A 24109-nucleotide genomic window follows, 5' to 3' on the forward strand; every position below is an offset into this window, starting at 1 on the left:
CCAACCCCGAGGTCCTGTCTGTCTACATTTTGGCCCTCTTTTGTCACTCAGGGCCAACTGCTGGTATGGTAACCAAATACGCCAAAGACACATAATAGTGCTCATGCTGCCTTTGTTAAAGACTTGCTTTTTGTTTAATGTTGTCGGTTAATCCCCAACCCCTTTGTCAGTGGAGGACGGAGCTGCACATTTCCAGCTCAGGTCTGTTGTCACAACCGGGGTGAGGGCGGGAAGTTGGGAGAGTAATGGGGAACGGGAAGTGATATTGGATCCGTGGTTTGATTCCTTTTCAATGGAACGATGGCAATAGAAAAAGATAAAAGTGGAAACAAAGTTGAGTCTATTCAAAACGGACAAGCAACCGTGTAACTGAGACAACAGCATATAAACATGCCGATAAGGGGCAACAAAACAAGTAATACTACACACGCTGAACGTGCAATGACCTGGGCACGCAACCCGAAAATGTCTGCATGTACGAACATATGTGTGTGTGTGTGTGTGTGTGTGTGTGTGTGTGTGTGTGTGTGTAAACTGATACCATCCTGAGGTAGGCAGATGGGAGCATCAGGATGTGAGAACAGTGACTGACAGCAGTAAGTGCCCTCACTTGTCTGCCGATGGCCTGAGGATAGAAGGGTACACCCATGCCTGCTATGCAAGGACTCCTCTCAAGAGCATTACCGTCTCCTGCTAATGTGGGAAGCAACTTCTTTGTTCCTTCTCAGTCTTGGAGGGGCTTTTCGTTAAGCGCTCGTCTCCACAAACCAGCTTTAGTGACGCGCAGCGCAGACGGAGGAAGCGCTGAGGCTACAGGGCATACCCAGCCGGACTGTCTGTCCACAAGTCATTGGCACCTAGCCGCTTGTAGACTCTCTAAACATACTAACAGTAGTAAAGGTGCTCGGGTGCACTGAAGGATTCTGGAAACGTGACCATATAAGGCAAAGCTACTGTGCTGTATGTTTTAATAACTCTTTTCACCCTAAACCCTTCAAGTTTCTAAAAATATAACCTTTTTGTTTGGGGTTTTCATCACCGTCACCATGAAAAAGCCTCACAGCGAATGTGACGTTGTCACAGGGTGCAGGAATGGTGCTGTAGGCCATTCAAAACACAGCTGAGTATCGTTGCCTGTGATTTTAAGGGTATCGTCGGATAAGCCCAGACAAGCAGTACGGAACAGTTGTGAATTTAAGCACACGGGAGGCTCAGTTAGCACAGTGTGGGTTTGAAGTGATTGATACAGTGAACAAAAGGAGCCCCACATACCCTACCATGAGCCTTCAACCAGACACAAATTAAAACACATCATGGAATCACATCCCATACCAGAGCTCCTGCAGAAATGAGACTGGAATACTGTTTTGAAGCATGCAGTTACTTTTCAAAAGTCCCTTCGCCTGAGTGGCTCAGTAGGGTTAGGTTGGCGGTGCGATCCTCGCTTCCCTGCATGTTAAAGTGCCCTTGAGCAAGACACTGAAGCTGCCTCCCCGGATGCTTCACAGCAGCCCACCGCTCTTACTGCTTCAGATGGGTTCAATTCAGAAGTCAAATTTCATGTATGTACTTGAATGCTTGCTGTATATACAGAAGTCTGCCTGACAGACATTACCTCGGTGATGGATCGGACAAGTTTTTCTGAGCTGTCTCTCTGTGGCCTGGAGCATGAAATGTATTTACAATGTATTCATTTATCTTAGTCACGATGATCGAAAGCCCTGAAAATCTGCCAGAAGAATCTCTCTTTGTGATTTTTACAATTCAAGTCATTTAAACAAAATTCCTTCCTTACAGGTTGATACAATTATTCTTAGTAGGATCATAAAAATGATGTCAAAATCCATTTTATTATTAAAGTTATTAACACCGTGCTTCAAACAACACTATTCAGAATGTGTTAAAAGTTGACAGACACATGCATGAAATCCTGGGTTTGAAGGGTTGAATTAAGTTGTTGTGAAGACTCTAAAGTTGAAGAAGTGGTCTAAAATATTAAAATATGATAGACAAAAAGAGGTATACATTTAGAGGAAACAGTGACTGCAGCCAAGTGAATTATTATAATGTAACAGATGGAAAAGGCGATAGCTGAGTGAATATCAGAAACTAACAAAAAAAAAACAGAATCTCAGAGTTCTGCAGATAATCTGCACATGAATAGAATTACCGTCGCTGTCATCGTTGCCCGTTTCATCTTACCTGGTGTTCAACTCCGTCGCTCACGCGCAGCCCATGCCGACAACAGCGTCACTCTCCTTAATTGCCTGATGAACAGAGAAAAGTAACCTCAAGTACAGACGGACACTTGCGCACGCTCGTCCCGACCAAACACGCAGACAGCGGATGGATAAACTGATCACTTCCCTACCAAAAAAAATACTTCCACTCCCCTTAAATGTAGTCGAACGCACGCGCGCTCTTGAACTCTCGTTGCACTCTCGCGTGTGAGTGTGCGCGTGTCGGGTGGCTGGTTGCTCTGTGACAGCTCGCCTCGGGAAAGACGGGCGCTGCACTGCCAATTATGCCGCTGCTGGAGGGGAGGGGCCTTCAGCATCTGTACCGCTGCCAGCGGGACTGGCTTCCTTCCAGACAATACACATCCTCACATTTTACAAACAACAGCAAAAGCAGAACTTAAAAGCTATAACAATACAGCGGGGTATAGGAAAGCATTATTAAAGTGTTCTTATAATCATCTAGCAGAATGCAGATGATGGTCCAGATGCTCTGCAGCCCTTTTCCACAGTCTGGAAGGAGTCTTTTTGATGCAAAGGGCCAAGAACGTGTCATGCAGGAGGAATTTCCACAACCTGCCATAGCATTAGTGAAGTCTTTATTTACAGCTCTTTATAAAGGATGCCTGATTAGAAAGTAGTACCAAAATACGATGTCAATGTGACCGAGTGTCTGAGTGCTGATCCGAGTGTCACAGACAAATAAGTGTACGATTACTACAAAAATATGCGTTTGCATGTTGGCGTTTTGCCCCGGCCGTTCAGATGAGTTAGCAAGCTTTAAATATTGAATTAAAACTGCTGATATCATAAAAAAATAATATTTGTTGTATGTTTGGTTGTCAGTAGTATAACAGCAGTGAATTTCAGCAGAATGCTGTCCGTGTTGCTCATAGTAACTGACATAAATGGTTGGTGTGAGCAATAAACACAAATTAGTCTTTATTTAAAAGTGATTGAAGGCTCTTGCGAGGACACCCAGGTGTTCTGTTTGTTTTTTACCGGCTGCCGTCACTATGAGCCGGATAACACAGTCGCTCGTTAAACCGAAACACAGGCCGTGTCTAGCTGCAAGCTGTGTTGAGTACCACTGGGCTGATTGAAACTCTGGTGAAAGTGAAAACTCTGGGTCATTGTCATGGTATTTGACGTATATGCAGTATTTGGAAGCATCTCAGTTTTTTCTCCATTCATCATCATTGTTTACAAACTGTAAAAGGGTCTTTAGGGTGGAGAGGTAAAGAGTGTTGCATGATTTTATTTCTTACTGGCTGATTAATTTGATCATGAACATATGTGTCACGCCACTGATCTGATAATTAATGTTTGGTATATGTGAGGATTTCTCCTCTGGATTTCCCTCTGGCGCTGCTGAGAGGACGGAGCAGCTGTGCTTGGGCTTAGGCTGCAGGTTCTGTAATGTTGAACGCCTTTGCCACGCGTCTTTTAGACGGGAGTGAGGTCTCCTGGCCCCCTGGTTGATTTTCAAGCCAAAGTGAGCACTAGATGAACACGCAGACATGAGTCAGTCCGAATACACACGTTTTTTTCATTCCCTCAGCAGACGTTGAGGAAGGGTCGGAGCCAAGTACACACAGAGATCACATTCATTTCAGATGAGCGCTGTAATGTTGGAGCCAGAAGAAGAGAGATGCCGTGTCACTCACAAAGTGAGATGGGATAAAGCTTGTTGTTGCACTTTGGTGGTAATGAACGCTGCTGCAGCTCTGGGTGTGTACCTTCAGCAGATGTGACGGGGTCACTGTTACCGAAGAGGGTTAGGTTAAAAGGTTAACAGGTTAAAACAGTGTCCTCCCTCCCTATTGGGAGGCTTCAGTGTCAGGGCGTGCACTTCCTCAGGACAACTCCCAAATACACACACACACACACACACACACACACACACATACGCACACATACGTCAAACCATTAGTGATGAGCAGCTTTGATGACATGAATTGTGTAAAGCACCGCATGCTGCCTATTCCTTCCTGTCCTCCTGAGACCTGTGCTTAGCATTGTGTGTGTGTGTGTGTGTGTGTGTATGTGTGTGTGTGTGTGTGTGTGTGTGTGTGTGTGCATGTGTGTTTGTGTGTGTGTGTGTGTGCCCCTGTACAATTTATCATCGGGAGGAGCAAATTTCCACTATTTTAATTCTGGGATAAAGACCAATGGGCGTACGGTTTTAGTCATGCAAACAGGAAAAAAGTAAAGTATGCATATTTGCTAGTTCTCAGAATGCACAAATGTTTTTTATTCATTATTTGAGAGAGATGGACAACAAATGTCCCCATTCAGATTCAAACTGCCAATGTTGCAGCTGGTCAGCAACTTAATCCCTCTGACACATTTTTTCAGCAACTTTTTGTACCTCCCCTTGGACATTTTCTAAATGTTCTTAGTCTATAGGACAGTGATGCTGACAGCAATGCATATCTTCTTTTTGGTGCAGATTACTTGAGAAACTGCTTTTAGAGGGTTTATTAAGAGGATTTTGGCAGTGTTCCCAGAACACCTGGCAAGAACAACAACAGCACAGCACGGAGTCCATTCGTCCAATTTGCTAGCAGTTAATAGAAGTCTGAGTCGAGGACACAATTGTTGATCATCTATTGTTCAGCTTTCCTGAGGAGATATTTACCCGAAGCAAATGCCTGCTGAGTCCTCACATAGAGGATGACATACTGTCAAAAAAAAAACAGTAAGGGTTAGGATTATTGTTAGGGTTAGGATTATTGTTAGGGTTGTAAACAATAAGGGTTTTTGAGTGGTGCGCAGAGAAAAACCTACTCAACCTCAGTAAAAACCAATGAGCTGATTGTTGATTTTAGAAAAGAGGAGGCGAAGACACACACCCCCGTCAATGGAGCTGATGTGGAGCAAGTGAACTGTTTTAAGTTCCTGGGAATCAGCATCCACAACCACCTGACATCGTTATCACACATCTCCAGCCTGGTGAAAAAAAGCTCATACGCTGCTGCATTTCTTAATGAAACTTCCGAAGGCAAAATTCCCACACCAAGTTCTTTACAGAGAAGTAATATAGAGCATCCTGACTGGAAACATTACAAACTGGAGGGCTCTACAACAAAATAACCCAGAACACCATTGGTACCAAGAATCAGTGATATTGGTGACAAGGGGTGCCTACGTAAAGCCCAAAGGATATTAAAGAAGCAAAGCCCGCCACAGCCTGTTCACCTTGCTGCCATCTGACAAGAGATACAGAAGAATCAGCTCTACTGTGTTCTGGGTTCTTTCCTGTATTATTGGTGCTGCCACGTATGTTGTCTATGTGCCTTTGAGCCCATGACAAATTTCCTTTGGGACAAATAAGTTGATCTTATCTTATTTTAACTTCAGAGTAGCTTCTTTCTTAAGACAGTCACACCCCACCCTTCGTCATATAATATAGTTTTGTTGTGTGTTTTGGTGTGTGCATTTTTCTAAGGTAGCATGTACAAACAACATTTTTGTTGTGCAAATTGAACAATGACAATAAATTCTAATTTTCGTTACAATAAAAATATAACTTAATTTCAAGGTGTATTTTCAGTCTAGAAAGTGTGTAACACACACACACGCAAACGCGTATGGTTTGTCTTTCTTCCCACCGCTGACACAATGGTAGCTTGTTTTGTGTGTCTTCTATCCCTATCCCTTGATATATGGAGTGTGAGTGATGTGAGGGGATTTGGCATGATAAGCAAACCAAAGAATAGCCCCATAATCCCCAGTCATTTCTACAATGTTGTTATCCAGTTGATCCTCCATTAAGGAGGATCAACTCTTCACTCCGGATGAGATGCGGACCTTATGAAACGTGAGATCAGCAGTTAGTGGTTATCAGAAGAGTATACCATCTTGGATAATGCTGATTGTTCTCCCGTACAATTGTGATGATATTGTTGAAAAAAAGATGGTATTGTTGACAACATCGTGGACATTGGGGGGAGGAAGAGGACGTTATCTGAAGTCATAGAGCAGCAGACATTTATCTACAAGGATGTGAAATCTTCTCTTATTTGAAGGGATTGGCTTTTAACAAATTGGCAACACTTTCACTGGTATATTATGCGTTTGGGATATGTAAGTGGCCATTATATCACCTCACAGTGTTTGGTCCATATTCCCCGTCTCAGCACTTGGCAGTTGGTAAAACATTGAAGGTGAAGTTATAGTCTCCAGTGGGGTTAAATGCTCTGTAAAATGAGGTGAGAGTGCAGAAATTCGTATAAACTTGGGCATTAATGTTCCATTAGTAGGTCTGTAGTCCTCCAGTTGTTTAGAAAAGGAAACAGCTTTTTCTTCCATGCTTGTGGTATTCATGTGGGAGAGGGCCGTGTGCACAGTCGCACCAACAGTGGATGTTAGGGTACAGAATGCAGCACAATCTGTGAGTAATTTCTAACGGTAATCGTGAAGATCTCCAGCGGGAAGGCAGTCAGCCAGGCTTGGTCACCCAAGGAGTCTCTACTCTGTGGGACACACACACACACACACACACACACACACACACACACACACACACACACACACACATGCATCCAAGCCTCCCAGCTTTAGTGCCAATAGATTTGAACTGATTGACTAATCTTGATTATGTCAGCATGCCACCGGGCTCGTCAGTGCTCCGACTTCAACTGGAGCTAATTATCAGTGGTAGTTACTTATCAATGATTAGGGATAAGGATCATTAATTAGGTCTCAACTACACACGTCAACAAGCATGGAAGGACTTTGAGTATCCCCAGAAAAATTGAATATACTGCAGTGCAGCGGTCTATGAATGCAAAGTATGAATGATGATCAATAAAAACTAGAAAAAATATATATTTATCTTTTACAGGCTATTTGCAGTTGTACATGAAGTATATGCACTCAGTCTACCACAAGCTTTACCTTCAGTGAGTCCTGGATACATGTAAAATTCTTCAATGTACCGTGAAAGTGATGAAAGACAGCCAACACAACTATATGGCCGACATTCAAACTGTTGTCAGCGTACATCTACGTTATGGCTGAGTTGGGAATGACATCAACAACGGTGCTGTAACACATGAAGACTGACTGGTTTTCACACTATGGGTGATCCTTTGCAACTTAGATCCAACTGTAACTGCCTCACCTCGTTTATGTCCATTATTTTGTTTAACACCACACAAAATAAAAGCCTCTCTCTCTCTCTTACACCTTAAAACTTTAGTAACTTTTATAGTTCTTTTGTTGGAAGCCCAAGGATAAACCGGAGAAATCTTCAGTTCACAAATATAGAATTTATTCAGGTCGCAGGTAAAGTATGGCAGGCCTCAGGATCTCAGTCAGAATGAACCTGTTTCTGGGTGCTGGTTCCATTTTATCTTCTTGGGCTGGGATTGCCCCGTACAGAGGTTGGACTTTCACGCATCTGAGTGTCACTGGTCAGTTATTTCTGACCTGAACTTACGGAAATGTAATATGAAACGTGTATGGATGTTGTCCTTGAGGCGTGTATCTATTCTAGCAAACCTGTCAGAACAAAGAGGGCCTTGAAGATTCAACAGGTTCCTGCTTATCAGGTTAAAACGTCACACTGTTCTAATGAGCACAACCAGTGATTTATATGAGTTCAGTGAAAGAGTACTTAAAGTCTAAAATGAAAACGAACAAAGTAAAAGCCAATTCTAACAATGACTTTTTATTATTATTTTTTTAACAGCACACAAAATAAAAGCCTTTCTCTCTCCTACACCTCAAAACTTGAGGTAACTGGTAACTTTTAAACACTGCTTCATGTTAGATGTAAAAACAAAAAACAAAATCCTGTGTTGCCAAACACACAATGACCCAAACCAAACACCATCAGACTACGTTTCCCAGACTAAACGGGAGGAAAACAATCAGGGCTTCAAACATCACAGCTACGCTGTCTAAACAATAAACACACAGCCCAATTAAATGCATTTCCCAAACACACACACACATACACACACACACACACACACACACACACCAAGCCATATTACCAAAGGTAAACACTAAACACGTAGGCCCATTTGACTGCAACTGTAGCAAAAACACACAACCAGGGAGCCAGAAAGTCAGCACACGCTTAGAAAATGAGTTTTCCTCTCCATCTCCATTTTGTTTATTTATATTCCGCGTCTGTTAGTGATTGTCAAGTGTCTGAGCGTGCGCCCATTTATTTATTTTCAGCAGGAACATTGAGGTCTGTGGCTTAAAGACCAATAAGATCTACAGTTGGAGTGGAGAGACCTGAATGTACCGTGGGATGTACAGCGGCTGGGAGAAGACACGGATCTAAAAAGTGTGCGACACCAAGAATGATGTTGTATGAAAAACATTTTTAACACTAAAGCACAAAAAAAGTAAAAAAAAAAAAATGTTGATTCTGTATCAAATGATTGTGTGCGAGAAGAGGAAAATGTCTCACTCAGGATTCCAAGTGAAGAGGTGCCAACATCAGCATCACTTTCTCTCGATCATATATCTTTCCTGGGCAGGAGAGAGGAGGAAAGTACCCGTTATGAAGGAGGGAGTGTCCTTCTTCGGAAACGGATGAAAAAAATCAATGTTTTTCTCAGGAAGAACATGAGCAGAAGTGGGTGTAACAGAAATTTAACCACGCAGATGTTAGCTTGAGTTTCGTATTCAACGGAATAGACGGTGGATATTTTTTTAACCCAAACTCTTCCTCTACTCAAACACAAACTCTGTAAAACTTTCCTTTTTTACAGGGGGGGGGGGGGGGGGTATTGTATCCAGACTAAATAAGTGAGCCGCCGTCCGTCTGAGATCTTGATGGGACTTCACATTCCTCTCTAGTGAAATAAACATCTGTGGATCTCATCGGATAAGCCAATTGCACTTCTAAGGAGGAAGAAGAACACAGGAGGAGAGACTGATAGAAGGATAGAGCGTAAATTAGACCTTTCGGGGGGAGGAGGCTGACATGCGTCCTCGGAGGGTCTGCGAGTCTTTGAGCGAAACATATTTAACAACATCCTCCTGTAGTTTGCGAGTGTTGCTTATGTCTTTGTGATGCGGCACAGCTGTGCTGTGTATCGTTTTATCAGGGAGACCCCCCCTTGGCCAGCTGTTCCCACTGTGTCAAATAAATCCAACATCCACAGCAATGGTTCAAACACGGGAGGATTTTCCGTTGCTTATTTCATCGTCTTTCACTGCTAAGTGTTTTACAAAGATGACAGCCCCAGAATTTAAGCTGCATCTGCATCTCACAACTGGTGTTCCCCCTTTATGTGACCTTTTATTTTACATGTATGAATCAGACGAATCCAGAACTACAAAGACAGGTAAAAAGACAAAGCAAAAGCAAAGCAGGAGAAAGCTGTGAGTTTGCTTGAAGCCGTTCCATTATTCAGTGGTTTTGTCAGGGGTTGGATTTGGGTTGTCATCACAGAGGGGTCAGATGTTGGCATCGGGGAGAGGAAGTGGAGAGGGAAGGCATGTGCACTCAACTTCCCGTCAGAAGGCGTAATTGTTGTGTGCCAGTGGGATGGAGGTCTCTCTCTCTCTCTCTCTCTCTCTCTGCCTGTTTTGCTGCTACATTGTTGACGTGTGACTCATATCTAAACCTTCAGGCCATCGAATAGCGGGGGGGAGGGATAGATAGAGGATTTAGCAATCCCTGTGGCCGATTTCACTGCAGCGTTCTCACAGCTTATCAAACATCACAGTTCAGTCAGTCGGGGCTGGTGAGAGGAGGGGCGCTCATCCCCTGAGGTGGTCCACATTCACAAACACGGAGACACGCCGCATTTAAAGATGGAGTCGAGATTTGACAAGCTAGAGTAAACAACGTCCGTGGGTCTGGTTCCAGCGGGCGCATGCTGTATGCTTGTGTGAGATAACGCGAAGAAAAAGCACGTCAATGACCTAAAAGGGCAACATTTTAACCTGGTTCTTTGAAAAAAAAGGACATGGGTGAACTCAATCAATACCTGCTCGGAATATTTACAGCTCTACATGTGACTTTTTTTTTTTTCAGTGTATGTGGGTGGGATGCTGGGCTGCAGTGGGAGTATGTGTTTCAGCGTGTCAGCTCCCTGCATTCCCTAAATGAATCATTTTAAATCACTGCTGCATCCTGTGCTGGTTCTCGGCTTGTAATTGTGGTCACTCAAGCATAAAGAGTGAGAGGAGAGCAGGAGAGAGAGGGGCAGACAGAAGAGAAAAAGCACTAAATAGAAGGAGAGATGGATTCTGATAACCTCGCTGCCCCTACAAAAAGTACTGTAAACATCGGCTTTGGAGACCATCAGCATGCCAATGACCTTCCTCTGACTTCTTCTTCTTCTCTTCTCCCTGTTGTTGAACGCTGTCAACGAATAAACGTATTCAACATCATCAATAATCAAAGTTCCTCTGTTCCAGCCATGCAAACCCCCTTTGTGATCAAATTACCGATACAGCATCCACTCTGCTGTTACTTCTAATCGCCTTTACCGCACCGCTGCTCCCCCCCCCCCCCCCCCCCCCCCCGTTCTGCCTGTTATTACTGGGCTTGTATTTCTGCACCCATTCATTAAAACAAAGGAATGCATTTACATGACTTTCATTAGGTCTCGGAGGAACGCCTTGACGGTAATGTGCGTGCCAGTGAAGTGTGACCTTTATATCCCAAAAGTATTAACCTCAGGTGTGTTTTTAATCTACTGCTTCACTTTGGGGAACAGTACCGCGTTGATGGCTGGTGTCAGCCGGTCTGGTTGGAAGCCGCAAAGTGAGTCAAAAACAGTTGTAGAACAATTAAGAGCACTTTAGCACCCAATTACCAACACATTCTGATTATTGTGGAACCTCAGCATTGTTAAAGAGAAGTTCAATAGTAATATGGTCACGATACACGCAGGGGCGATTCAATAAGTCACTTACTCGCACTGTAAACCCGAGATTTAACTGACCAATTTAGATTAATTGGAAACAATTTGCAGCAGTTAGGGGGTTTCAATAAAAGCGAGGGCCACTGGTTCGGTGGGGGACCCTTAATGGAGGCACGTAACAAAGTTCTGGGTGTAAGGGTGCAAAAACCTCAGGGGCTCTGCAAGGTGGGAGACATGAGTAAATCCAGGTACAAGTATTTGTGTAAGGACGTTTGTAATTAGGCCCTCAGAGAGAGTCTTGCGCGGCACCTGACTGACGGAATGGGCCAGACTGAGCCATAAAAACACCTTCACCTCCATTAGGTTTCATAATGAGCGCTGTGTCGCGGCTGCCGTTGCTCTGGCTGCCACCACACACCTCGAGCCTCCGCCGGACAGGAAATGAGGAGCGATTGGTACAATGACTCACTGTGAGGTGAGAGTGGCAGTGGGACAAGCCAGAGATATGCGAGAAGCCGTTGGCAGGGTTTCCATCCACCGTGGTGCTTATTAACTTGCAGGGTGTTGGTGGTGAAACAGGAAGCGCCTTGTAGCCTTTGCGTCTCTGCACGCGTGGCTGCGCGTGGGACCGATAAAAAAGCAGCGGCGGCGGCGGTGGCGTTTTAAATATGGAATTTCACTCTCCGCCACCGTTTTCTCCATTGCCCCAGCACCGTTGCAGGCTGGTAACACCTATTCATATCACGCAACAATAATCTGTGGCGCCCGATTGCATGAACACAGATGGAAATACCGTTTGGAAGCACATAGGAAAAAAATGGGGTGTGAATAAATCTAAACAGCAACGTGTAACATGAGCTATGAAACTGAATTTCACCCCTTATAATCCTTTCTTTATATACATAATATGCATATGAATCTATACTTGCTTGTTTTGTGATCCTGGGGTATGAATCAATTGCTGGACCGGTCGTGCGTTGGTATCACTTGGGAGTCTGGGCACCGATAACTGAGCTGTATGACTTTCACACCATAACAAGAGAAGTGGGCAATAAAGGGGAGGAGAGGAGGCCTGTGAAGCAGTGCTGAAGTTAAAATAAAAACCCTTTATCTGCTTTTCATTTGCGGTAATGGCCATTAGCTCAGTTTGCGCAAGCTTTTCAGTGAAATGTTAACCTTTCAAATCATGGGGGTCATTCCTTAGAATCACTAGAAGGGACCGGTTATAAATCTAATGAGTTTTATTTTTTATTTTCTCTTCCACATGGGCTTGCTCATTAGATTGGAGCAGTGCAACCTAAACCAAGACCATATGGTTATAAACGGAAGGAACTCAATTAGTAAGCTAGCGGGGTCATACGAGGGCATCGGGTTTCAAGAGAGAGATGGACAGACAGAGGAGCTGGAGCTGCATCAGGTAGTGGACGGGAACTGTGTGTTTATTTGAAAGAAGGAAGCTACGTGATTCTGATCCATTCTCAGGAAGACAACAATTAGACAATAATACCCATTAGTTTGAAATTGCAGAGTAGTTAACCTCCCGGCATTTCTATAACTCACTGATAACAAGTTTAACTATGAGTTTCTATACTTTAGAAGCTGAATGGATAAAACAAAGAGGATATGTTTTCATTCGTGAGCTGTAGGGATGTTGACAGGCTGTTCCACTCTGCTTCCAGCATTTATGTGTAACGCCCTTTAGTTACACACACAGTGTAATCCCCAATATTTCCAGTTTGTTGAGCTACAGTCTGAACGAGTTTGTAGTTGTAATTCCTAAATTTCACCACCAGGGTGCGCATTCCTTACATTCAAGCGCCGCTCACGCTCGTAGTTCCCTGTTTTTTGTTTTTTTCTTCTTCACTGATGTCGATGAAGACAGACACTAGAGCATGCTAATGTTAATAACTTAACAAAAAGTCATTAAAACTTTATTTGGCCTTGAGTTATTGATCCCGTGAGGTATCCGCAACCATGGGGAGGTTTTTGGGGTGCCGGACATTACCGTGTTGTCGTGTTTTTGTCGAGGGAAAAAAACTCTGGTGAGTAGTAACCATTAGCACTTAGCATAGCATGCTAGCGGCTAAACCGACCACGGCTAATTACTCACTAATTTCATGAATAAATCATTAGTATGTGTCATTATGTTTCTGAGATTTTTTTATAACCAACCGGAGGTATATAAGAGTGTAGTGAAGTTGAATGTGGTTAACTTTTGTATTATTGTGTGGAAATTATTTGCGCTAAATCGCGCTATGGCTATATGCTAGCTAATGCTAAACAGCTAAACAAGCTGGTTTTGTGAGCTAAAACACGCAGATGTGTGCATTTGAGTTATTGAGGGACACTAATTCAATGAATCATTCTCAAACATGATTGATTTAATTCATATTTTGTGTCATATGTGGTGATAAAAGCTAAAAAACATGTCATATACACACCATTTTGAAATGCATTTGTATCAATGTGAATGGGCATGTCCATTGATTTAAGTTTAAAAAGAGAATAAATACTGTACAGTTGAGTAAGATAAATGGATAAAAAATAGATAAAAAGATTAAGATAAAAACTGCTGCTCTATGCAGGTTGTTTTTTTGTTGGTGTATGAATCGATTCTGATGGTGAGCCAGAGCCCGGACCCAAGGAACGTGGAACAGGACACCGTCTTACATGCGTGGAGGGTGTGACGTCCGAAACAGCTTCATCCTGCATCTGGAGAAAGCACATCTATCACATCATTCAGATAAGACACAAAATCACACTACCCGGGTAGACCACCATACATTGAAGGACTAACACACACACTGACTACGGACAACCGTGGACACTGACTAAATTGGACATTGGACTTTATTTCCAGACTTTATTGGACTTTATTTTGTCTATTATTTTTGGCCCACCATTCTATTTCATTTGCACTTTGAACAGCATTTTTCCAAGCTTTATATGTGTTAATGTTGTTGTTTACAACTGAGGCTGTTAAATGGTAAATTACAGGTTGATTTAACTGGGTTTTTGATATATAGAGTGAAATATAAATCCAGTCATAGCTGAACTATTTCCTTCGTTGCTATTGAAGAGTGGCTTTCTGCCAATAAAGAATATTTTTGTTACTCTTTTCAAACTTGTCCATGTCATATATATATATATATCCTCCCTGAGCGAAACTATATCTAGCATGTTTCTATCAATGTAAAACAGGTCCATCATATTTCTCCAAAATGCTCAAACTGTTTTACAATCTCTGAAGGATTTTCCAAATTAAGAAAAAAACAAAAAAAGAATAGCGCTAAAATTTCCCCTTGAGGAAAAGGATAGCCCCCTCAGGCCTGGCATACCATTTGTCTGGCCTCAAACCAGACCTTAACCTTAAACCCCAACAAATAACCAGTGGCATTCCTCCGTTCCCATCAACCCCACCTTCTAGCCTCCTCACCCTCTAAACCACACCACCTGGGAAACGATCTCTAATCTCTGGACTAACCTCTACCTGTCTGAAGACCCTCGCATGAATCATGACCCCATTCTGGTGAGTTAATCACATCCAAAAACCAGTGATCCTTGCAGGAAGCGAGACTTAAAAACCAGGAAGTTCAGACAGAGGGAAAGCCCGAGGCTGGTAATCAATCAGGAGGTGTCTGGCGTGAGGTCACCTGCATGTGTGTGAGCGTGTGTTTAAAGCATATTGTAGTATCAAGGTCTAACATGATCTCCAACTTTGGGAATTGCTGCTGCATAAGATATGACCTTTGTAGAATAGCAAAGGCGAAGGAATATGACTTTTTACGTCGCCATGGCAATCACCGCCGTAGTTTGGGCTTCACTGAAATTGGGACCCATCCAGTCAGGAAACATCACAATTACTGACATGCAGTAACAGGAAAAAAATATGACAGGAATGTTTTTTCAGATGACCTTCATTAGAGAATAGAATTCAGTATGACACCTTGTTTCCAAGGTTACAACGTGGTACCGTCCAATTAGTGAAAATGTTCTGACTGACAGGTAGACACAGTAAGATGATGAGACAGAATGACATTCTGCCAGCTCCACTAACTATCCTCCCTCTGTGGAGCAGAAGAATCGGGAATAAAATGTTTAATATTTTATTTCGGTATATTTTTCAGTGTCTTTTTTGACATTGCTCTCTCAGTTTTTACTTTTCTATGCTACTGAGCTACTCTTTATCCCTCAAGTTTCATATGTGCATATTTAAAATGTTGATCCTTTATTTTTATCTTCAAAATGGATGATATGATACAGGCACTTTATTTTGATTTTTTATGAAGACGTCAACGATTGTATCATCTAAAATGTGTGAATTTCTTGACTTCTTAGTTCCGTTTTCACATGCATTTTATTTTTTTGTTTTGTTCACATTCATCACTCACGGTAAAACTAGATCAGACTTCTTCCGACCCACAATCCCTTAGGGCAGAACAGAAGAACACAGGCTGTCAGCAAAGAGGGAAAACAACACATCCTGGGGCCCGTGGCATGTGTCGTTAGTTAGAATTGAAACAGATTCATTCCCTCCGCTGACGGTCTGCAAGATCCCATTTTTTTGGCTACACAGCAGTAATAAATCACATTAATATGGAACGTATTTCATTTGATTAGCTTCCTGCCTTCATGTGCACACACAGAAACACACACAACACACAGATGCATGCTCTCTTGCACATGCGGGGAAACATGGGTCACATTTTTCAAGGAATAGCTCTGGAAATTATAATAGCATTCACTTTAAGTCATATGCAGCTTGATACACCACACCTGTTCCGCTGACACATCGGCTGAATGAAAGAACACGGCAGGTCTGTAAACGCACGTTCCCCTGCTGTTTATAACTTTGCTCTCAAGTACCCTAAGCCTCTGTCGGCCTTTTCTGTCCCTCTCTTTAAGCCGTTTTTGTCAGGCCCTTCTAATGGATAAAGCTGGTAGCTGTGGTTAATGTACCGCATCATGGTATGTGACACATCCTCCTTTCATCATACCTCTTAACTGTACTGGAAATGTGTGTACATTATGGGTTTTAGGGTGATAGAATCCAAGTCCCGGAGCAGATTGTTTTCATAGCGTCTCCATTACCGTCAGCTCTCATACAGGTCCGAGGAAATGTAGGACATGCTGTCAATTCAGCCCTCCAAAATACGGCGATGTATAAAAAGTGAGACACTTGCGCTTTTCATATACTGATGGGGTCCGCCGAAAAAAGCCATCTTGTCTAAACGTATCTAACCTCAATGTTGCCCTTGAATTTCTCCATGAAGGCCCCAACGTCAGTAAAACATCAACAATGTCACGTGAAAATGTATTATTTTATGCTGTATGAGTTACATTGTAGACTTACAGGAATAGTTCAACTCTTTGGAACGCACGCTTTTTTGCTTTCTTGGCAAGAGTTAGATGAGAAGGGTGATATCACTCGCTTATTAGTATGTTAAATATAAGGCAACACCCAGCAGAGGGTTAGCTTAGTTTAACAAAAAGAATGAAATAGAGGAAACAGTCCAAAGGTAACAAAGACCTCCTTACAGTATCTCTAACGCTCACTAATTAACATTTTATATCTTGTTTGTTCAATCTGCTAAAAAAAAAAATGTAAATGTCAAAGCGATGATATTAGACTTGGACTATGTGCTCTTTGCCCTGGCTACAGTGTAAACCTTGAACCACTAGTGTACCCTTATGGTCAGTCTGTATATTACGTCTAATCTGCTTTCAAATGGAACCATGCAACATAATGTCCCTGTTCAAAGCTGAAGACACAGCCACCAACTGAATCGACATGCCTGCATGTACAGTACAAAGAAAAGGATGGTTGATGCTTTGCAGGGTGTCACCGAGGAAGAGCGTTTGAATGATTCGGGGGCCCTGAGCTGGACACGGCAAGAATTATAGATCTCTTTTCTTTTTTGTTAGAGCTGTCCTTGAATCATAGACGAAATCCCTCGGCTGCACCCCTGCTGGCTTGTCTGCAGCAATTTGGCCGACTCTGTCAATGAATGTCAACGTTGTAAAACATTTTCACGGGCCCGCTCTCCTCTTTAGACCAGTGGATTTTATTATTACCTTTAAAAGGAAATGGTCTGTTGACTGCCTGGACCAAAGAGCTGACACGGTCCCTCTGGGCCCGGGGAGTGACTGGAAGGAATGAAAGGACAGATGGAGTCAGAAAGAACTGAGGGCTTTTGATGTGTGGTTAGTGATACAGAGCTTCAGGTTAATATGTTTGATGTCTGTGATCTGGGTTGTCAGGTCAAACAGTCAAAACTCCGAACATGCACCTGGAACACTGTAAAATAGATATTTTATCAAAGGGTACTCAATAAAGGCCACATATTCTTGTTTTCTGAAACTGTTTGTCTAGACGAAGATGAGATGTATTATGTCCCTTATAGACTCAGATCAAGCATTTTGATACACTCTCTCATCCTGAGATGAAAGAAAAGCTGAAGACACCTAACTCTTTATAAACACTTACAAAAGAGTCAAAGGGAGAAAAAAAGAAGCAGCAGCACTAAAGTCAACTATATCTGCCTTTGTTTTCTCTCCCTCTGGACATCTACAAGAGGATTCACTTCCTTTGTACAGTATTTTCGCTCCGAAAAGATCCACAGTAGAGCCCGTTTATTAATAACACAAACATTTTCTGTGCAAGTGCACGGACTGCTCTTTAGTTAGCATATTTATTACATTGTTGTTGTTTATGATATATCAATCTACTCATTATTTTTGAAGGCCCAGGACTCCAAACTGTGCAGAAACCGCAGCATGCTGCTTTGTGGTTTTTACTTCCAGATGTTTACTTCATTATAGAGGTTCTGCTTTTGATACAGAAACTCATTGATGTTTTGTTTTTTTGGCGATGCAAAGTGTGCTCAGTAAGGGTAGAGCCTTTTGTGGTAGTCATAAAAGTGTCTTAGCAAAGCTTCTCTGACAGTAAAACAGTGGGACTCTGTATATATATAGCACACTGGCACACACACACCTATATATGCACACACAGAGATATACAGATTCAAAGAGTCCCCTGATGATGCCCCAATTAAGCTCTGCCACATGGAAGCCATTGAGTGTGAAATTGAAAACAGGGACGGGGACGCCATTACAATGTCAAGGCTCTAACTTCATCACGGCAGTTGGGCATAAGATCAGATAGTTCTTGTGCAGGCAGCCGGTCTCAAATCAAGTTCTCTGACACTTGTGATGAGATGAATTCTCTGGCTGAGAGCGGATGCTGATAGATGTGACATAAAGAAATCATCATCATCTGGTGGGAGATATATAAATATATATTTATACGGTGGAAATGGGAATGTTTTGTGCAGCTTTGTAATGAAGCTGCCGCAGAACTCACTTTCTGGAAATACAATATGTGACGCCTGAACAAAGAGGCAATTACCCTTAAAACGCTCCAAACAGTGCAGCTTTCCACGTGGTTGATATACAGTACATAAGCAACAGAAAATGTCGCTGAGCCAGAGCTGCAGTATTTGTACTAAATGCAAATATCACAGTTTCGACTGAAAACGGGGGCATGAAATTAATTGGACAAATAATTAAAGTTAAGAAAAAGACTGAAGAGGCTTTTCTAATGAGCTCTTTGACGAAACCACTGAAGGGTTACTTGCCTGAGAGAAACTGAAATGTGTGAAGTAGTCTCATGGATTTTCAATAGAGGTCATATCTCATAAAGTTCAGCACCCTGTGGACAACACACACAAATGAAACATCCCTCTATTTTAATTTAATACAAAAAAAAAGCCCAGTCACACAAACTTATGTTATCAAATAATAGTATTGTACTAATAATATTATGCCGTACCGAATCCACACCATAACCCTACACAGTAAATAATAAATAATGAATGGACTCTTTCATCCTTTATATTTCCTTTTCCTACTGTTCTGCTGTTAATCTGAGGCTTGCGGCTTTGGTGATGTTATTCCTCTCTGCAGCCTCAAGGCTCCAAAAACAGGGCAGTAGCAGATTTCCATCCTCTCTCCATTTCTCACGTGCCCAAGTTACAAGGGGGGTGGTGGTTTCAGCTCCGGGGGTCAGACCATCTCCTGGGCTCTGAGCTTCAAAGAATCCCCGGGAGAGCAACAACTTTTTGCCTCTTTAACCCTCCTTCCCATCGTTTGTCACGGAGCCCCGCCGCTGACAGCGGACCCACTGCACCGCTCACCGCTGTCAGCCGTGTGATCCTCCACACACAAGGTGCTGTGGGTTCACATCTCCGCACCAAGGGCTTTTTTTTTCCCAGACACTGTCTTTTTCATCCGACCCGAGTTCACACTGTCGTCACAAAGTTATGTAGCCGCCAACAGTGTTACCTCTCCTGTATGTTACATTTTAGGATTCAACCAAAAGGGAGTCTGTCTGTCTGCTGGGATTTATAAGACCTCTGAGGCTGGGGCATTGATATACCGATCTGTCATCTCTTTTCTGTCTTTCTTCTATTCCATCTGTTCCCCCGTAGGGATTGTGACGCGCCTCCTAATGTGTATTAAACGTCTCGTCTGCGCTGTCACCATGTAGTTAGGGTGATGTCCGCCCTGCCGCGCTGCAGGACGCGCTGTGGTTTTGATGACAGTGGAACCACTGCTCCATGCTCTGCCGGGGGCCTGAAAAAGCTCTGTATCTGTCTGCCTTTCTATCCCTCCATCCTTCCTGTCCCTCCATCCCACCATCCCTCCACTCCTGGGGTTTATGTCTCCTCGTACCCCTTTGTCACAGCTTGTCCTGTCATTACTCACACCGACTGGTCGATGACAAGGGAGCACAGAAGAAAGAAAAATGTTGGTGTGTCTGTGTGTGTGTGTGTGTGTGTGTGTGTGTGTGTGTGTGTGTGTGTGTGTGTGTGTGTGTGTGTACACTAAGAATCTTATTACATCGTAATCAGTGGTGAAGCAGCGAACATCAGGGAGCAAATCACATTAAGATAATTGGGAAACACTTCATGTTGGACAGCTGCAGTTGAGCGGGATTGATTAAATAAATTTGATGTCACAGAGGAAAACCAGCCTTCCCAGAACGAGGAAGTGTGTGTGTGTGTGTGTGTGTGTGTGTGTGTGTGTGTGTGTGTGTGTGTGTGTGAGAGGACAAAGGTTTATTGGCAATGAAAGAAAACACAGAGTAGAATCACACATCCTTTGAGAGCAAAATGACTAATGTATTAAAGTGAGAAATAATCATTGCTGTTGTTTGTCATCAGCACAGGTTTTCCATCCACACGCTCATGCACAAGTCTCACCACTAGATGTCACTATTATCTGCGTGTTGAATCTCACTTTGCCTGCCCTTGCTGACATGTTTGGCTCACACTAATAGAATTCGCCTAATTTGCTTCACATCATCATAATATTGTTTTCAACACACTCGCTCAAGTAAACTCATTGTCAAAATAATAAATAGTTTTATTGGCTACAGAGCAGCTGATGATGTTTGACTGTCTGCACCACCCTCCCTAAGTAAAATCATAAGGGGTTTGTTGTCGGGATAAATTTGATAAATCTGTGACTTGTGCCTTCGTTGGTTACATTTCTTCTCAGGTCACCTCGACTTTACTGGCATAAGCACATATTGGCTTGAACTAAGATTATGCAAATGAGCAGCAAGTAATCAAAGTTCAAGCCGAATTGTTTAAAGAGTTCATTGAACTGGAATAAAAAGATGTGGAGGAAATTACTTCAGTTTGTCATCACTGTGGCAAATTAGGCAAGGACTGAATAAATGGATTAGCGGAAATGTGTGTGTGTGTGTGTGTGTGTCTGGTGTGTGTGTTGGCGGAAGAATACCCGTACGTGCAAGTGTCATGACATTGTGTGTGCTCATTTATGTGAGCATGCTTTAATTCATCCAAACACAATTACACGAAAGTATGTTTTTATTTTTGTATCTGCATCGGAGACAAGATACCAGGATACACAACATTGCTTCCATCTTTTTAATGGCGTACATCCTACTCCTCCCTGTGTTGTCATGGTGATGTGTCCCTTCCCAGCCTTTTTTTAGATAGGTATGCAGGGTTTGTTCCTCCTTTGCAATCTGGCACACACAGACACACAGCAGAGCCACATATACCTTATTACAGACTGATTGAAGAAGTAGACGTGCAGTGTTGTGGACCAAAATCCTTTAAACGTACTTATCCTCGATTCACGGGGAAAAGCTAAACTTATATCCAGGCTTATAATAGACCTAATGTTAAAACCTAAATCAACCTTGAAGGGTTTTGAACTTTGTGGTATTTTGAGCAACTCCGACTTTCCTCACGCAAATGTCTTTTAATTTAAACCGTCCTCATTTACAAATCCACCTGTCTCCACCCCCCAACCCCCCCTCCCCCCCTGGGGCGCAACTTCACAGCGCAGAACTCTGATTGCCAGGCATCAGTTATCAATTAGGAGGAGAAACGAGGACTTGGCCGCCGCCAAAACTTTAAACACCCGACTGATCTTATTTAGAGTCAGTCAAGGAGAGGAGGAGGGAGAAGAGAGAGGCGAGGATAGACAGGCTTGACTATCTTATCTGCAGCTGGTGGTCACATCCGCTCTTCACACCTTTCCGTTCCATCTTCTGCCCACGCAAACACGTTGCGCACACAGGAGTTCACACGTACGCACATACTTGCAGACATGGCGGCTGATGGAAACGCCGCTGGATGATTAATTATCGCGTGGATCAGAGTTGATGTAGTGCGGTTAATACATTTACCGAAGCGACGGGTCGTCACCAACATCCTCCTGTACAACTTGGCTTGGGTGATCGTAACACTGATGTGTTCATTATTGGCGCAGACAAAAAGAAAAATGATTATGCCGATGTGTGTCCATGCAAAATGGAACACACGTGACCAAACACTATTACCCCCCTCATCTGGAGTTTCATGTTTTCCATTTCCCCCTTTGTGTGCACCAAAACAAAGCCTTTGTTCCACACATACACTCACACTCGGCAAAAAGCCCCTCAACGCATTATTATCAAGGCAGACAAAACAAACCATTTTCCCGTATGAGTGGTTTCCTATTACATTTGAACAGAAAGCAAATTAGGGTGAGGAGACAGTTGGTGATGAGAAGTGTGCGTCTGGATGCCAGGTGCAGCGGAGAGCTCGCTTTGCATATCAGAGAAGTGCTATCATGAGTAGAGCCATGCATACTCTGCATTAGTGGATGTAATGACCGAATCAGGGGCGACAAAATGAGGGGTTACCAGACACACACACACACACAAAACTAGCAACAGACTCAAACACAGAGTCGCCTACTGTACACGCTGAGTGCAGGGTCATCAGTAATGGAGTCGACTATGCGCGGCGGCGCTGGATCCGCATCTCCATAAAAACCTGTTCTCTCCTCGCGGCCCCCATACATATTCAGACGAGCCCGACTGAAGCCGTGCCACGTCGTTAGCAAATGAAAAGTACTTTAGCATGAGAATGAGCCCAGGGGTCACGGCGAAAAGAGATGCACAGAGACGGAACAAATTCCACTCGGCCTGTAATTGGCCCAAAAGGAGAAAGGAGGCAACGGGGACGAGGCAATGAGCAACATTTGTTTCCTTTATCCTGGAAGCATTCGATCGACGGCGTTGCCCGGATTGTGAGGAACATCTGTTGGCATAATAGAGCCATTGTTATCAGACTGAGCCATCTGATATTGAAATCGCAGTGGCATCGGTGAGTTCCATATTCAGGTAGGGTGACACATTTCCATCGAGGGTTACGAGCTCTGTTTGACACGACGGCGGCACCTCGCGGTTCAAAAGCATCTGATGTTTTTTTCAATTTTTGAGAGGATTGCAAACTATACTTTGGAAAACTTTAGAGGAAACATTCTGACAACAGTAACAGTGAGAGGAGCTGGCATCCTGGCTGTTGGAAGAGGTTCATTAACGGCGGTTTGACATCTGCTTTGCCCCGAGTCCTCCACATCCGTCCCACAGCGCGGAGCATCCACAAGATCTCCACGTTACAATATGACACTTGTTGATTGTGATCCGCTTCCTCTCAACAAACCTTTGGTGCAAAGTAGCCTTCTGTGGTTTACAAATGCTACAGATCACACCAGCGGAGGGACAGGGAGATTGGTGAAGTTTAGGAAACCCCTCAGATAAGGTTTGGGGAAGGTGCGGTATCATTCTTCATAATTAAAACTTAAGTGCTGATGAGACAGAATTTGTAGCTGGAAAATACATCCTTACTTCTACTACACTCTAGTACTAGTTTTAAGTATCACCCCACATGTAGTCCATATACATTTTAGTTAGAGCCTTGTTCAATATAACATTATGCGACAGGCCTCCAAATGTTTTTTCCTGTGTTAGCAGAAGTGATGATAATACCTTGCTCAACTTTTGAAAATGTGGCATGTCTGTAAAAAAAAAAGGAAATCGTTTCGGGAAATGCACTTATTTGCTTTTCTTGCCGAAGGTTAGACGAGAAGATCAATACCACACTTGTGAGTCCATTAAATATGAATCTATAGCAGTTAGCTTAAGTGAGCATAAAAATTGGAAACGTGGCAAAAAAAAAAAAAAAAAAAAAAAATGCCAACTAGCATCTCTATCTGAAGCTCACTAATTAACACGTATCTATTTTGTTGAATACAAAAGTCAGCATGAAGTCACTCCCTTAATGCCTCGGCTGCCGTTTTTAACTCTGCCAAGAAAACACTGATGCCTAATCTTTTTGAATATTAAAAGGAGGAGGCAATGGTGTAGCATTGCTCATCCAGCGCCACCGGAGGCTCAGCCCTCCCTTGACTCGCTGTCTACCAGAGCAAAAATATTGATTTTCCAGCAAGATTTAGTTTAGCCCACATGTTCAGTTCACTGTCGGCTGGATAGTGCAGGGCAAGAACAGACCGGGTCCGATCAGTAATCAAGATCAACACCAGTCTGAACCAATTTACACCACCTTAGAGAACCTGGCATGCTTCACTGCTCAAACCCCCACCCCCTCTCTTACTCGTTTTCTTTGTCTTTCTCTGTCCTCCTCTCTCTCCCTCACTCTT

At 43.1% G+C, this 24109-nt stretch overlaps 1 protein-coding gene across 1 annotated transcript in view; it reads right to left on the reverse strand.

Moving 5' to 3' along the window:
• sema3d (sema domain, immunoglobulin domain (Ig), short basic domain, secreted, (semaphorin) 3D) overlaps nucleotides 1-2480 on the reverse strand; it is a 29142-nt gene extending 26662 nt beyond the window's left edge. The window contains exon 1 of the mRNA XM_084018535.1: nucleotides 2203-2480. The gene's annotated coding sequence lies outside the window, so the exon portion shown is untranslated. The remainder of the gene's footprint in view (nucleotides 1-2202) is intronic.
• Nucleotides 2481-24109: the final 21629 nt, after the last annotated feature.

Source organism: Eutrigla gurnardus, assembly GCF_963514095.1.
Source record: "Eutrigla gurnardus genome assembly, chromosome: 9".
NCBI classification, from domain to species: domain Eukaryota; kingdom Metazoa; phylum Chordata; class Actinopteri; order Perciformes; family Triglidae; genus Eutrigla; species Eutrigla gurnardus.